Source organism: Schistocerca gregaria, chromosome 8, assembly GCF_023897955.1.
Source record: "Schistocerca gregaria isolate iqSchGreg1 chromosome 8, iqSchGreg1.2, whole genome shotgun sequence".
NCBI lineage: Eukaryota > Metazoa > Arthropoda > Insecta > Orthoptera > Acrididae > Schistocerca > Schistocerca gregaria.
Window position 1 is genome coordinate 181424111 of NC_064927.1, and position 15069 is coordinate 181439179.

Sequence of the window (15069 nt, forward strand, 5' to 3'; positions counted from 1 at the left end):
GTGTTTGTTGCTGTTAGAAGTGGTTTATCTTCGTGAAATTGAAGTAGACAGTTCTGATGAGTTAGTATGGGCAGAGGTCATTGTTAGCAACCGGAATAAATAATTGGATCCTTTTACCGACCTCCCAGTTCAGATGATACAGTTGCTGGAAGGTTACAAGAAAACCTGAATTTGATTTCAAACACGTACCAGACTCATACGATTATAATTGGTGACTTTAACTTACCATCTATATGTTGGCGAAAATACATGTTTAATTCCGGAGGTACCCATAAAACATCATCAAAATTGTGCTAAATGCAGTCTCTGAAAATTATTTCGAGCAGTTAGTTCATGAGCCCACGCGAATGGTAAACGGTTGTGAAAACACGCTTGACCAGTTTACAACAAATTATCCTGAGTTAATATTGTGCATCAAAACAGATACAGGGATTACTGAGCACAGGGTTGTCGTAGCGAGATTGAATATAGTAACACCCAAATCCTCTAAAACGAAAAATATACCTATTCAAAAAATCAGATAAAATTCTGTTGGCGTCTTTCTGAGAGACCATCTCCAAATTGATAAGTGTAGACCAGATATGGCTTGAATTCAAAGAAATAGTATCGGCAGCAATTGAGAGACTTATACCAAATAAATTAACAAACGACGGAGCTGATCCTCCTTGGTACACAAAACGGGTCAGAACACTGTTGCAGAAACAACGAAACAAACATGCCAATTTCAAACAGACGCAAAAGCTCCAAGGCTGGCGGTCTTTTACAGAAGCTCGTAATTTAGCGCTGACTTTTGGTTGTTTTTGTTGACACAGACCTACATACGGAGAAACGATCACCTTGTTGAAATAAGGGAAATCAGAGTTTGTACGGAAAGATGTAGGTGTTCGTCTTTCCTTGCGTTATGCGAGACTGGAATAACAGCGAATTGTGAAGGTGGTTCGATGAACCCTCTGTCAGGACTTAAACGTGATTTACATTTATCCGTATAGATGTAGATGTAGATGACTAGGAAAAATCTTCTGCCATACAGCTAATGATGAGATTTGGTGGCACCATATTTTATATCCAGAGCTTCCTTTTCTAACTGACTGAAACCAGTCTGAACGCTGTTCAAAGTTTTGGAATCATATGTGATGGGGCATTCTGTTTTGCCAGTTTTATTCGATAAAACTGCCCCGATGCCATGGGACGAGGCATCGATTTGCAAGCACAAGTGGTTTGGGGTGATCGTAGCGCATATGGCAAGGTTGACGAAGGAGTGCATGTTTGAGTCTTTGAAAAGCTTGGTCACAGTCTTTTATCCAATGGAACGAAACATTTTTACATGTGAGTCGGTTCATAGGCGCAACAATTTGGGCAGCGGTAGGAGTGAACTTTATGTAGTAAGGCAGTTTTCCAAGAACAGCTTGCAGTTCACGTACATTCTCAGGAAATGGGAATTGCTGAATTGCTTGCAAATGTTTTGTCGAAGTACGAACCCCATTGGAGTTGTGGATATATCCTAAGTATTCAGTCTTTGTGTTGAAATAAGACCATTTCTACAAATTACATTTGAGGCCCGCCGCAGTTAAAACTTGAAGAAGACAGTCCAAATTTCTAAGGTATTCTTCCGGTGTTTGTCCGGAGATGATTATGTCGTCAAGATAATTGAAACAAGGCGGTAAATTGGACGTTACTTGTTCGAGAAATTTTTGGAGCAACGCAGCCGACATGAGTATTCACAAACAAAAATTTTCCTTTTCTCTTCGTCCCATGGTAACTGGAGATAGACGTCTGCAAGATCAATTTCCTCTAAGAATCAGTGAATGTGAATGTATCGTGCGTCTGAAATCCGCACAAAGACCAGTCTTCGCATTCGGCCTACGAATGACGACTAAGGGTGATGCCTATTGACTTGCTGAAAAAGGTTTTAAGACTCTAACGGTTAACGCGGCAGAATTTGGGTTGCGCGTTATCTTTCAGCGCAGTCTGAGTGTGAAAATCTTTTACTTATCCTAGAGTACCGTCGAACAAATGTTGGTACTTGTTACAGAGTTGTACTGCGGCATGGGAAACTTTGGTGTCAATAGCATGCACATTGTTCTGTACGCAGGAATCAAACGCATCCATGCTGGAAATAAACTAGCAGCAGCCTATACCAAAGATTAACTATAGAAGAAAACTACCACATCCAAAAATCAATAGCTCAAGGAAAGAAAGTACTCAATGAATACACATCACTGTGCAACAAAACTCTCTTCGCCACAATAGAAGAACTATACAAGTAACACACACACACACACACACAAACACACACACACACAAACAAACAGGTCCTCCCCCCCCCCCCCCCCCTCTCTCTCTCTCTCTCTCTCTCTGCCCCAGTACTCATCACACACACGCAAACCCACATAAACCACACACCACTAACGCCAAATACAATTCAAATTTGCGCGCCTCACCCAGCAGAACACGCTACGAAACAAATGAACACCACACAGCTACAACAACACGTTATGGCAGCGAAAACTCCGCCTATGTTTTGAGTAATCGGAAAAACTTCATTGCCACGCGAACACAGGCAAAGAAGTAAGCCTATTTACTTCGCCAACAACACAGGAAAACGTACCACAACTTCAAAAGTGTAAGTTTCAGAAAGAAAACGTGATACAGTCTTATTTCCGTTCGTAAATGCATAACAAACAGAAAATAAATTACGTTTTGCTGTTTGCAGATGACAAGTTGTACATTGTGCAGCATAACAGCTACCAAAACAAGAGGACAATAACATAATGTAAGGTATGTTACTTTTCGCCAATTAAGTTATAAATGCAACTTTTACATAATGTTGTAAACGACTCAAATGTTAATATGTTAACAACAAATTTCCATTTAAAAAATAAAAATAGCACCCTCTGACGATAGCTGTAACATGTATGGGTGAAACAAAAGAAAAAAGTGTCTTGCATAAGGCGGAACTTCTCATCCCATTTTAGACGAACAGTTCGTAACAGGTAGTTTTTAAAAATTAAAATACAGAACGTAGGTACGTTTGAACATATTATTTCGGTTGTTCCAATGTGATAAATGTACCTTTGTGAACTTATCATTTCTGAGAACGCATGCTGTTTCAGTGTAATTCCCACTGGACTCGCATTCGGGAGGACGACGGTTCAATCCCGCGTCCGGCCATCCTGATTTAGGTTTTCCGTGATTTCCCTAAATCTCTCCAGGCAAATGCCGGGATGGTTCCTTCGAAAGGGCACGGCCGACTTCCTTCCCCGTCCTTCCGTAATCCGCTGAGACCGATGACCTCGCAGTTTGGTCTCTTCCCCCAAACAACCAACCAACCAACAGCGTAATTACCTCTATATACCACGTTAATGGAATAAATGCTCAAAATGATGTCCGTCAACATCAATGCACTTGGAAATACGTGTAACGACATTCCTCTCAAAAGCGAGTAGTTCGCTTTCCGTAACGTTCGCACATGCATTGACAATGCGCGGACGCATGTTGTCAGGCGTTGTCGGAGGATCACGATAGCAAATATCCTTCAACTTTCCCCGCAGAAAGAAATCCGGGGCGTCAGATCTTGTGATTGGTGCTTCGACGACCAATCTACTTCTCATGAAATATGCTATTCTATACCGCTTCACCGCACGCGAGCTATGTGCCGGACAGCCATCATGTTGGAAGTACATCGCCATTCTGTCATGCAGTTAAACATCTTGTAGTAACAACGGTGGAACATTACGTAGGAAATCAGCATACATTGCACCATTTAGATTGACATCGATAAAATGGGGGCCAATTATCCTTCCACCCATAATGCCGCACCATACATAACCCACCAAGATCGCTGATGTACCACTTGTTGCAGCCATCGTGGATTTTCCGTTGCCCAATAGTGCATGTTATGCCAGTTTATGTTACCGCTGTTGGTGAATGATGCGTCGTCGCTAAATAGAATGCGTGCAAAAAATATGTCATCATCCCATAATTTCTCTTGTGCCCAGTGGCAGAACTGTACACGACGTACAAAGTCATCGCCATGCAATTCCTGGTGCATATAAAAATGGTACAGGTGCAATCGATGTTGATGTAGCATTCTCAACACCGACGTTTTTGAGATTCCTGATTGTCGTGCAATTTGTCTGCTACTGATGTGCGGATTAGTCGTGACAGCAGCTAAAACACCTACTTGGTCATCATCATTTGTTGCAGATCGTGGCTTACATTCCACATGTGGCTAAACACTTCTGTTTCCTTAGATAATGTAACTATCCTGCGTACGGTCCGGACACTTGCATGATGATGTCGTCCAGGATACCGAGCAGCATACATAACACACGCCCGTTGGGCATTTTGATCACAATAGCCATACATCAATACGGTATCGACCATTTCCACAATTGGTAAACGCTCAATTTTAACACGGGTAATGTATCACGAAGCTGTTACCGTCCGGACTGGCGGAATGTTACGTGATACCACGTAGTTATACGTTTGTGACTATTACAGCGCCATCTGTCACAAAGCGAAAAAAGTGGTCCAACTAAAACATTCAAATTTCTTTACGTATTACACGAATATGTAATAAAAAATTAGAGTTCGTATTAAAAAAAAACGCTGTTGATATCCGTTTGACCTATGGCAGCGCCATATAGCGGGACAACCATAGCGCCATCTGGTTTTCCCCTTCAGGATAGACGAGTTTCGTTCTTTGTAGGTTTTTTCGTTTGATGCTTATTTCGTGAGATATTTGGTCCGGTCACTATCAATGGGCCACCCTGTATACTCGCACCGAAGTCTCGTTACATTGCATATACAGGGTAAAAAGTATTTAAACCGACAAACTCTGGGAGGTTGTAGGGGACTTCAAAACAAATATTTTTCGCTAATGTCTTTTTTTCTTACGAGGATTATTTAAACCGTTGGAGCCCTTATTACGCTCTTCAGTAGTTAGAGGCCGTATTACGATCTTCAGTAGTTACAGGGCGTATTACGATCTTCAGTTGTAGGCAACTGCTGTCCACCATTGTAGTGGTGCATTGTCTTTGTTTACTAATGGAGCGATTCATCTGGAGTGAATACACTGATATGGTTGGTGCGTACTATACAGGGTGATTCAAAAATGCATGTAAATATTTTAAGGGTGTATTTGTGAGGTAAATATAAGACAAAAATGTTCTATACAGTTTTTGCTATACTTGGCTTATTACAGAGTTATGAACAAAACATGATAATACATTCAATACAACGTAAAGTATTTACTTCCCAGAGTTCACAGTTTAATTACAGTGCATTTGGACTAAAAAAGCAAACTGGTAAATAAACGTGACGTAACAAACTGAAACAATTCCTCGCGAATACTGTATTACTTTAGTTCCTGTTGATTGAACTAAATCAATGCAAAATAACTAAGGAAAATACGTGAAGAATTTACAGACTGTACTGTACTGTATTTGCACAAATCTTAATGCAATGCATGTTCAAAATGCTGTCCCTGAACTTGCAGACAGACCCGTGCTCGTCGCCGCAATGATCTCTGCACATTACACAGTCCGTTCAACTCTCCACGAATAATTTCACAACCACCTTCAATTCTTTGTTGTAGCACTTCTCTGTTCGGTACTGCAGAAGAATATACCAATGTCTTTAGTCGGCCCCCTAAATAAAAGTCTAAAGGGTTCAGGTCAGGTGATCTGGCTGGCCAAGCAATTGGTCCTCCGCGACCTATCCATCGATGTGGATACGCATCATTGAGGTACGCCCTTACGTTGCGGCTGTAATTGGCAGGAGCACCATCGTGCATAAACCACAAGGTGGCTCGTGTTGCAAGAGGGACATCCTGTAACAATCCAGGCAATTTCCCCTCCAAAAATTCGCGGTAAGCGTGCCCAGTCAGCCTTGGAGGTAGAACATGAGGTCCGAGTAAGTCATTCCCCACAATACCACACCAAATGTTTATGAAGAATTGATGTTGATATCCACGCACAATTCTCGCGCCAGGATTCTCGACAGCCCACTGGTACATATTATGCGAATTGATTACACCCGCACGAGTAAACATGACCTCATCTGTGAATAATATCCACCGAATGAACATTGGATCATTCAAATGACGCTCTTGTAACCACTGGCAGAATTGCTGACGGCGAGGATAGTCTGCAGGTGTCAATTCGTGCACTTTGTGCAGGTGAAATGGATGCAACTGTTTCTCCGAAGCAGCCGCCATACAGTAGATTGTGGAAGTCGTACAGCTGCACTAATTTGTCTCGTACTGATGGCTGGATCTTGGTCTACCAGGTCCAAAACATGTTCCTCGACGTTCACTGCATGCTCAAGTGGTCGACCTGAATGTGGCCCAGGACGAATGCCATACTCCCGCATACGTCTGTCCACAGATACAAACGTCTGATGACTTGGTAACCGTCGTCTTGGAAACAGCTCACTGTACCTTCGTCTTGCTGCAAGTGCGTTTCCATCTGCTGCACCATACACAAGGTGCATATCAGCATACTCACTGTTTGAGTACGTCATGTGCACGAAACCTGTAGCCTTCCGACGATGAATGAACGACAGGAAGTACGTTTCCGTTACCAACAACATCAGCGCCATCTTGTGTACAGTAGGAGTAAACAGCAATTGCAAACACAAACAAACACTATTCATGCAGTTTCGAATCAACTGTTGGGAGATACGTATGTGCATTACGTACCAGAATATGGCATCCTGCTGCTTGCACTGACGTCGTTTTGATACGGACATGACTTTCGTATTTTAACGATAACTCTGGAATTAAACGTTTATGGAAAAACATTTATAGAACATTTTTGTCTTATATTTACCTCACAAATACACCCTTAAAATATTTACATGCATTTCTGAATCACCCTGTATAGCGCACCCCAACGGACGAGCTGCACAACGGGCTTACCAATCGCCGTATCCCGCATCATACGACCTTTGATGCTGTGAACCAACGTCTGCGTGAGACCAGGTCATTTAGCAGATTATCTGGACAGGGATGCCGTCGCACGGTAAGAACGCTGCAATTTGAGAAAGCTGTCTTGCAGCTTGCGGAGCGGGATCCTTCAATCAGCACTCGTGCAATTGCACGTAACATGGGGACGAATCAGACGGATGTAAGGACAGTCCTTCGAGAGCAATTGTTACGTCCATTTCATTTACAGCGTGTCCACAACCTGGAACCACTTGATTATCCACGCAGAGCAGTTTTTGCAGTGGTACCTGGAGCAGTGTGAAATGCATCCTACATTTCCATCCTCTATGTTGTTTGCCGATGAAACAACGTGCGGGCGTGACGGAGTCTTGAACATGCACAATTCGCATGTTTGGAGTGAGGATAACCCATATGCCACAGTTACTAGCTCTCATCAAGTGCGGTTCTTAGTTAATGTGTGGGTCGGTGTTGTTGGAGACTGTTTAATTGGGCCGTATCTGCTATCTAGTTGTTGTCTCTTGGTCATTAAAAATTGGAAAAGCGTTTGTTGGTTTAATTAATTTGTCGCCAGAGAAATCTTCCACTATCGGTTTAAATACTCCTCATAGGAAAAAATGACATTAGGGAAAAATATTTGTTTGTCCCCTACAACCTCCCCGAGTTTGTCAGTTTAAATACTTTTAACCCGGTACACTGTAACAACGCCCTCAAACGGAAGCTTTTTGATCGCCTCTTATAGTTGCTGATCGCTGTAGGCCTTTGATACAGCAGGAGGGGCCGCGGCGCTGGGCGGTGAATACGTGGAGGAGTGGTGTGGGGAGATGGCGCTCGCCGGCTGTGGAAAATCCCCGGCGCCGCCTGCCGCCTCCGCTGCGACCTCTCCTGGAGGGGGCGCCGCTGCAGCCACCCCTGAGGCCTACACTCATTCAGCTGGCCGCTCCTCTGCAGAACCGGAGGCGTGGTGCCGAACTCTCTTCCCAGTCTGCACGAGGCGACGCGCACCGACACCGGCTTGCGGTAAGTTCCCCCGCTTTTCGGCGCTCGTCTGCTCGGTCCACTGCTGCATGGCATGCGTGTCTTCTCACATATTCCACTCTTACTTCGTTATTGTACGGTTACCTGCATCTGCACTCCGCAAGTGAGGTGTACTGTTAGCAGCCGCGCGAGATTAGCCGAGCGGTCTAGGGCGCTGCAATCATGGACTGTGCGGCTGGTCCCGGCGGAGGTTCGAGTCCCCCCTCGGGCATGGGTGTGTGTGTGTTTATCCTTAGGATAATTTAGGTTAAGTAGCGTGTTGGCTTGGGGACTGTTGACCTTAGCAGTTAAATCCCATAAGATTTCACACACATTTGAACATTTGTACTGTTAGCACTGTCATTTTCTCAATTTCTTTCCATTGTTAAATGATGCGTGGGAGTAGTGATTGTCGACAAACTTCCGTATGAGTTCTGCTTTCTCAGATTTTAATAGTTGTGGTAAGGTCGCGAGATTTATGAGAGTGGAATCGGAAAACTTCTAAGTGACATTTTTTTTACTGTAATGTGTTTTCAGTGTTGTTGTTCTCGGTACATTGTTGCATTCCCTAGATTTGATCCAAGTGCCAAATCGTGGAGTAACTCTTCAACATACGTTAGTAGATTTTATTTATTTATTTTGAGTATGGCAATACAGCGACAATATTTTATATAAGTACAACAATATCTAAACGTAATGTATAAAACAAAACAATGTGTAAATAGTGCATGTGTAATAAACAAGGATAGCACAAAAGGATAGAGTACAAACACTCAAGACAAAATAACTACACGTTAAAAGCTTGGAATGCCTGACTAGAAAGTCATTCATATATTTAAAGCTCAATATCTAGATTGAACACCCAATCCAAAGCAGGGGGTTTCACATATATAACCTCAGAGACAGGTCCGTCGTGTCGTCTTAAGGGGAATTCCTCAATACCATGGTGCTCCACAGTCACAGGCTGGTGAGTCGCATAGACCCCACTTGTACTTATATGCATTGCAACTTGCATGGCCCGTTCTGATACGGTTTTATTTAGTCCAGGTACATCTCTTCAGGTCAAAGCCCGGTAATTCCAGGGAAGGATCTTGATTACCTTGTTTATTAATTCCAGAATCATTCCAAAAGTGCCGCCATTGCTCCTTGATATCAGGTTGATGTTCTTGTGGATTATCCCAAATAAGGATTCCGTGACTTCAAGCGGGTCGATGGTATTAGATGTATTAGATATTAGTAGAATAGATGTTAGTAAATGGTGCAAGGCCTTTGGTTCCCTGTGATTCCCTTCGCAGTTCCAAGAGGTATGAAGAGTGCTTTTTGTTGACAACAGTTCTACTACTTAGAAACCTGTCTCTGTTTTTTCTGTAGTTGTGTTATAACAAGTAAAACGTTGTGTATCAGTATCAGTGGCACCTGGAATAAAATGTCTTCTTGCTATCTCGTCAGAACGAACATTTTGAGACGGTGGCTGTGTACAGGATACAGTTACTCGCCCAAAGTAGAAAACAGCAACCAGCCACTGCTGATAATGCTACTGATTTCAACAAATAGCGCCGTTATTGACTTCGAACCAAGAGCTTCATTAGGCGGTCGCTGAGTTGGCGAGATAGAGTTACAGAGATGTTCAACAAACACCAGTGCCACCTGTTGCAAGAGAAGCGTTGTGCATCGCTGAGAGATTTATAATTGAAATTTCGAGAGAGAACGCCCCGTTTGACAATCTATTACTTCCTCTGACATATATCCAGCGGAATGAGTACGATGAGAAATTTCTAAAAATTAGAGCTAATACAGAGGCCTACCGACAATCATCCTTCTTACGCGCCATACGAGATCGGAACAGGGAAGCGTATGGTGGGGGGGGGGGGGGGGAGGGGGGGGGGAAAGGGGGGGGGGAAGAGGGGGTGGAAATTAATCAAAAATGGTTCAAATGGCTCTGAGCTCATCAGTCCCCTAGAACTTAGAACTACTTAAACCTAACTAACCTAAGGACATCACACACACCCATGCCCGAGGCAGGATTCGAACCTGCGACCGTAGCGGTCGCGCGGTTCCAGACTGTAGCGCCTAGAACTGCTCGGCCACTCCGGCCGCCGGAAATTAATCAGTTGGTAGTACCAGAAGTACCCACTGCTACACACCGTTAGGTAGCTTGCCGAGCGTGGTATAGACCCAAAGGTTCATCTGCAGACGGCGGTACATGTTTGTTATTCTTTACATTAATTGTTGGGAATTTTTAAGTCCCATAAAATTTCACACACATTTGAACATTTGGTACAATTTGTGTAATCAAGTACCATTATTGACGGTGGTTGGTTGCTGTTTCCTTCTTTGCTAGAATCAACTACTGAAAACTTTCTTAGAAATTCTTGCAATCCATCTGTGGCATACAGCAAACCAGTGCTTAGTAGTATTCGTTGAAAACAGTCTCGGTTGCAATTTTAGTTTTTTATTTTTCAACTACGCGTTTCACCTTATTTAGGCATCTTCAGGTTGATCTTAATTTGGTGTTTATTAGAACGATCCTTTAGACAGTGTAGCGAAAGGGCAGTGTCGAATACAACAGGACAACATCACCTTCGTTAAACTCAGTCCATCTAGGAAGTTTTTACTGAGTTTAACTAAGGCGATGTTGGCCTGATGTATTCGACGATGCCCTTTGGCGTCACCGCCTAAAGGATCGTTCTAAGAAGTACCAAATTAAGATCAATCTGAAGATGCCTAAATAAGGTGAAACGCGTAGTTGAAAAATAAAAGACTAAAATTGCAATCAAGACTGTTTTTAACCAATACTAAAAACTTTGTTGTTGGAACAGAACCAATCAGTTTCCTGGTATGGCACTTAGAAAGTTCTTAATAAGGTATTCATTTTCTAATTTAGCCCACTATTTTTTTTTTTCGGTGGTGCGGTGAGCAGCGTAATTCTGTGGTGTCGGAATAGCTTCTTAATTTTTTTTTATACAAAACCGTTGTGTACAAATAAAGGTACGAGTACATTGTTTTTTCATTCAAGTGATAGATGTTAGATTTGGCACTTACATTCTCCATTTCCAGTTGTCGTATGTGCGAGGAACTGATGTTTTGTCCAACTCTTCTTCAAACGAACCGTCTCGAAAGTGCAACAATGATCATATACGTGATTACCAACGCCTCTCTCGTAACATATGCAACTGTGAGTTAATTGAACGTCTCCGTAACGTTCTCGCACTTGCTAAACGGTGCTGTGACGAAACGTGCTGCTCTTATTGGTTTTTGCTATCGCTTCTGTTAATCCTATTTCGTAAGGATCACACTTTGATGAGAAACGCTGAAGAATCGCTCGAAGAAGTGTTCTACAAGCCATTTCTTTCGTGGAAGAACTACATTTCCTTACGATTCTTCCAATTAATTTCAGCCCGGCATCTGATTTTCTCGGTATTTGTTTTAAGCAGTCACTCCCTTTAGATCGACTAGGTAATTTACGGTCGGTACTGTTTAAAATAATTTTTTCACCAATAGCGTAATCCAACAGTAATGGATCTCTTCGCCTATTTACGCTACACAGTTTACAATTTCTCCATTTCGCTACCGTCTACTGGTGTTGTTACATTCTTATAGACAAGAGCACCTTCTGTAAAAAGCCTTATAGATCTTTCGATGTTATCCACTAGATCATTTATAAAAATTGCACACAGTAATGGCCCTACAACACTCCGTTGCGGTACTGCTGAAAATACCTTCACACCTATCGAAGAATAAAGTAGAGAAAAGGTGAATAAGCTTCTGTTTAAAAGACTGTGATTGAAAAGTGCCGTACTCCCACAACCATCACTAACTGTGACTCGCTCACACCCCACTAGTCCATCACTGTATGTCGCTCATACCCATCCACTTCCACCGCCTCATTCTCATTCAGCCCAGCTCATTGCCATTATCTCTTTGTGACTGTGAATGCCGCCATCTCCTGTCTCACAGCCACACTCTCTTTCTTTCTGTCCTACTACCACTGTCGCCCCTATCACTGTCTTCTCTTTGTTCTCTCGTGCTGCTACTGTCTCCTTCATTCCTTCCCACTGTTGCTGTCTCTTCTCTTCGTCACTATCTCTCTCTTCCTCGTTGTCATTGTCATAGACGCTGCCTCTCATTATCACTGGATCTCATCCACTTCCATGTTCTTCACTGCCTCCGTCACACTTTAACCAACACTGTTTTGTCTCTGTCGACTGCCCTCCAGTGCCACTGCGTCCCTCTATTTCTCACACTCCGTCATCTTCACACCGTCTGTACCACAACCACTATCTACTGCGTTGCAGTATTTATTACTTTTTCGTCTCTTTCGCACTGCGTGATAAAGTGCGAATATGTTCTCATGTTAACATATTTGGGAAAAATTTTATCGGTGCTGTGCAAGGTAGATTGAAGCAGCTGGTAAACCAGTTTGTCATAACCTTTTAAAAAGGAGCATATTCGTCTTTTTTGGAGAATTTTGCCACTGGCTCCTGTCTTTTCCCTGCCACAGCAAGGCTTGTCGTTCATATCAAATGAACCTTATGTGTCTGTAAAATTTTGGAAATTTACTGAAACGAAACTGAACTAACGTAAAACTATTTTTACACCTCAGAGTGGATTTTGCGTCCATGAAAATTTTGCATGTGCTGCAGTACTACAACACGGTAGACACATAAAATTCAAAAAAAGACCAATGGATTTGCTCCATTTACCAAACAGAAGGATGTGTGTAATATTCACACTTTGACCCTGTATTTCGAGATAGTGAGACTATGAAGATTTTTCTGTCGGGTATTGTCCCTAGCACAAGAGCTATCCCCATCTCTGGACCCTACCTTTCTATCACCAGTAGAAATCGACCAGAGATATGAACATGTTAGGTAGCGCATGCTGTCGCATGTGATCGATCTTGAGTTCTGTCTCCTAGATACTCCTGAAATCAGTTAAAAATCTGGTCCGATGATCGGTAAACTCGTGTTTTCTTTACTAAAAAACAGTGAAGAACTATAACGAATGCCTACCGCAACTCAAGGAACGAGGTATCAACCCGGGTGCTGATGTCTGCTGCATTCTGGATTTTGGGGACGAATAGAGCGACCAGTTTACGGATCCCACGTTCGTTTTCATCGTTATGCCTTCCGTTGATGTGTATTACTTTATCACCTTCCGTAAATTTCTTTTGACGAATTCTGCGTTTCTTCTTCCTTCTGTAATCCGAGCTACGGTTCAGACTGTAATAGGACAATCATGTCAATCTTTCTGCCTTTCATTACTAGTACCACAAATGTTAATCTATAACCAAAACGCCTTTTTCGTGATACAAACCCGTGTTTCATTTTCCAGATAGGAATGTTCTGTGGATGAAAGCTATTTCTTATCTGCTTGACAAAACTAAACAGTTCTACTATAAAAAATACAACAGGTATTGTGATAATCTTTAGTCATCAGTAACGCGTTCACATCACTTAGTAACAAAGAACAAGGTCTGAAAAAACAACATAACGGGCAATTTAGTCTCCAGTATGCGCTGGATATTGTAAGTGAAGCGAAAATTTCTATTTCAAGCCATGGTCGTGTGACAAAAAACACAGAAGTCGGCAGGAGACAAAAAAGGTACTAACATCAGTTGAAGATGCCTTACATATGCCAATCAAAACGCTGCAGTGAAATTAAATATCAATATTACAGAAAGAAAAAACGCGTTTTTAAGCCACTTCTCTGCTGTATCCTTGCTTCCAAGAGTGCTATTCCCGCAAGATACGCAGCAAAACTTCTGCGCAGTTCGGAGGGTGGGAGAGGAATTGCTAGCGGCAGCAAAGGTGTGAAGACGGGTTCTGATTTGTGCCTGGGTAGCTCAGTCGCAGAGCACTTGCTCGCGAAAGGGGAAGGTACCAGGTCACCTCCCGCTCAGGCGCACAGTTTTTATCTGCTAGGAATTTTCATATCAGCGCACATTCCACTGAACAGTGAACACTTCTTCTGCAAATGTATGTAGTTAATTCGCAAAAACAGTTTGAAAAACGTGCTTTTTGTGATCGCTCCATAAGGGAATAAAAGAACATAACAAATCACATATGTCCACCAAGGCGTTTCTTACGCATAGCACGCTGGTTTCTATTGGTATTCTGCCATTTACGACGACATTGCTAGAAGGATATCTGGTATGTTAATACCGAGAAGAAAGGGAAATTATTTCGACGTTAGCTAGCTAATAGTGAAAACTGTTCTCTTTCCACCGATAGTGTTGCTCTATCTGGCTAACTCGCTTTCTACTGGCAAAATGATAGGCATTATGTTAAGAGACAACCTGCTCCTTCTTTGCTTTCAATAAAAAACATCTCCTTCACCTACTTCTCTACTTTTTCTAGTTATCTTACAACTAAGCCTTCCTGCTGCTGTATAACTGTGAATCAGCAGCCGGCATGGGTGGTCGAGCGGTTCTAGACGCTACAGTCTGGAACCGCGAGACCGCTACGGTCGCAGATTCGAATCCTGCCTCGGTCATGGATGTGTGCGATGTCCTTAGGTTAGTTAGGTTTAAATAGTTCTAGGGGACCGATGACCTCAGAAGTCCCATAGTTCTCAGAGCCACTTTAACCATTTTGTGAAGCACCTAAAATAGCATCCGTATTTGTTGTACTTAAAGATTATCCAAGAGTTTGTGCGAAAAGTGGGTGCTAAATGTTCAAGCTACAACACTATTATACGCGTGTTTTAGAGATGACATGGCATTTTGGGCGCACTTGACGGAGAGGGGGATGTCTGGGGGAGGAGGGGCGGGTGAGAGAAGTATGTACCGAGCAAGGTCTGCAAGGGGTGGGAGAGACCCACCGTGGTTTAATAGCTGTGTTAGAAAACTCCTACGCAAACGAAGAGAGCTTCATCATGTACCCAAGAGAAGTCAAAATCTAGCAGAGAAACAAAAGATGAATATAAGGAGAGCAAGGGAGAAGCTTTAGGGTTCGATGACTTTGAAAGTAAAATTTTGTCAACAGATCAGACTAAAAACCTAAGAGCTTTTGTTTTGGAATTACGTAAAATCAGTAAGTGAGTCGACATCATATACTCAGTCACTCAGTGACCATACAGACACCGAAGGCCAAAATAACGGACAA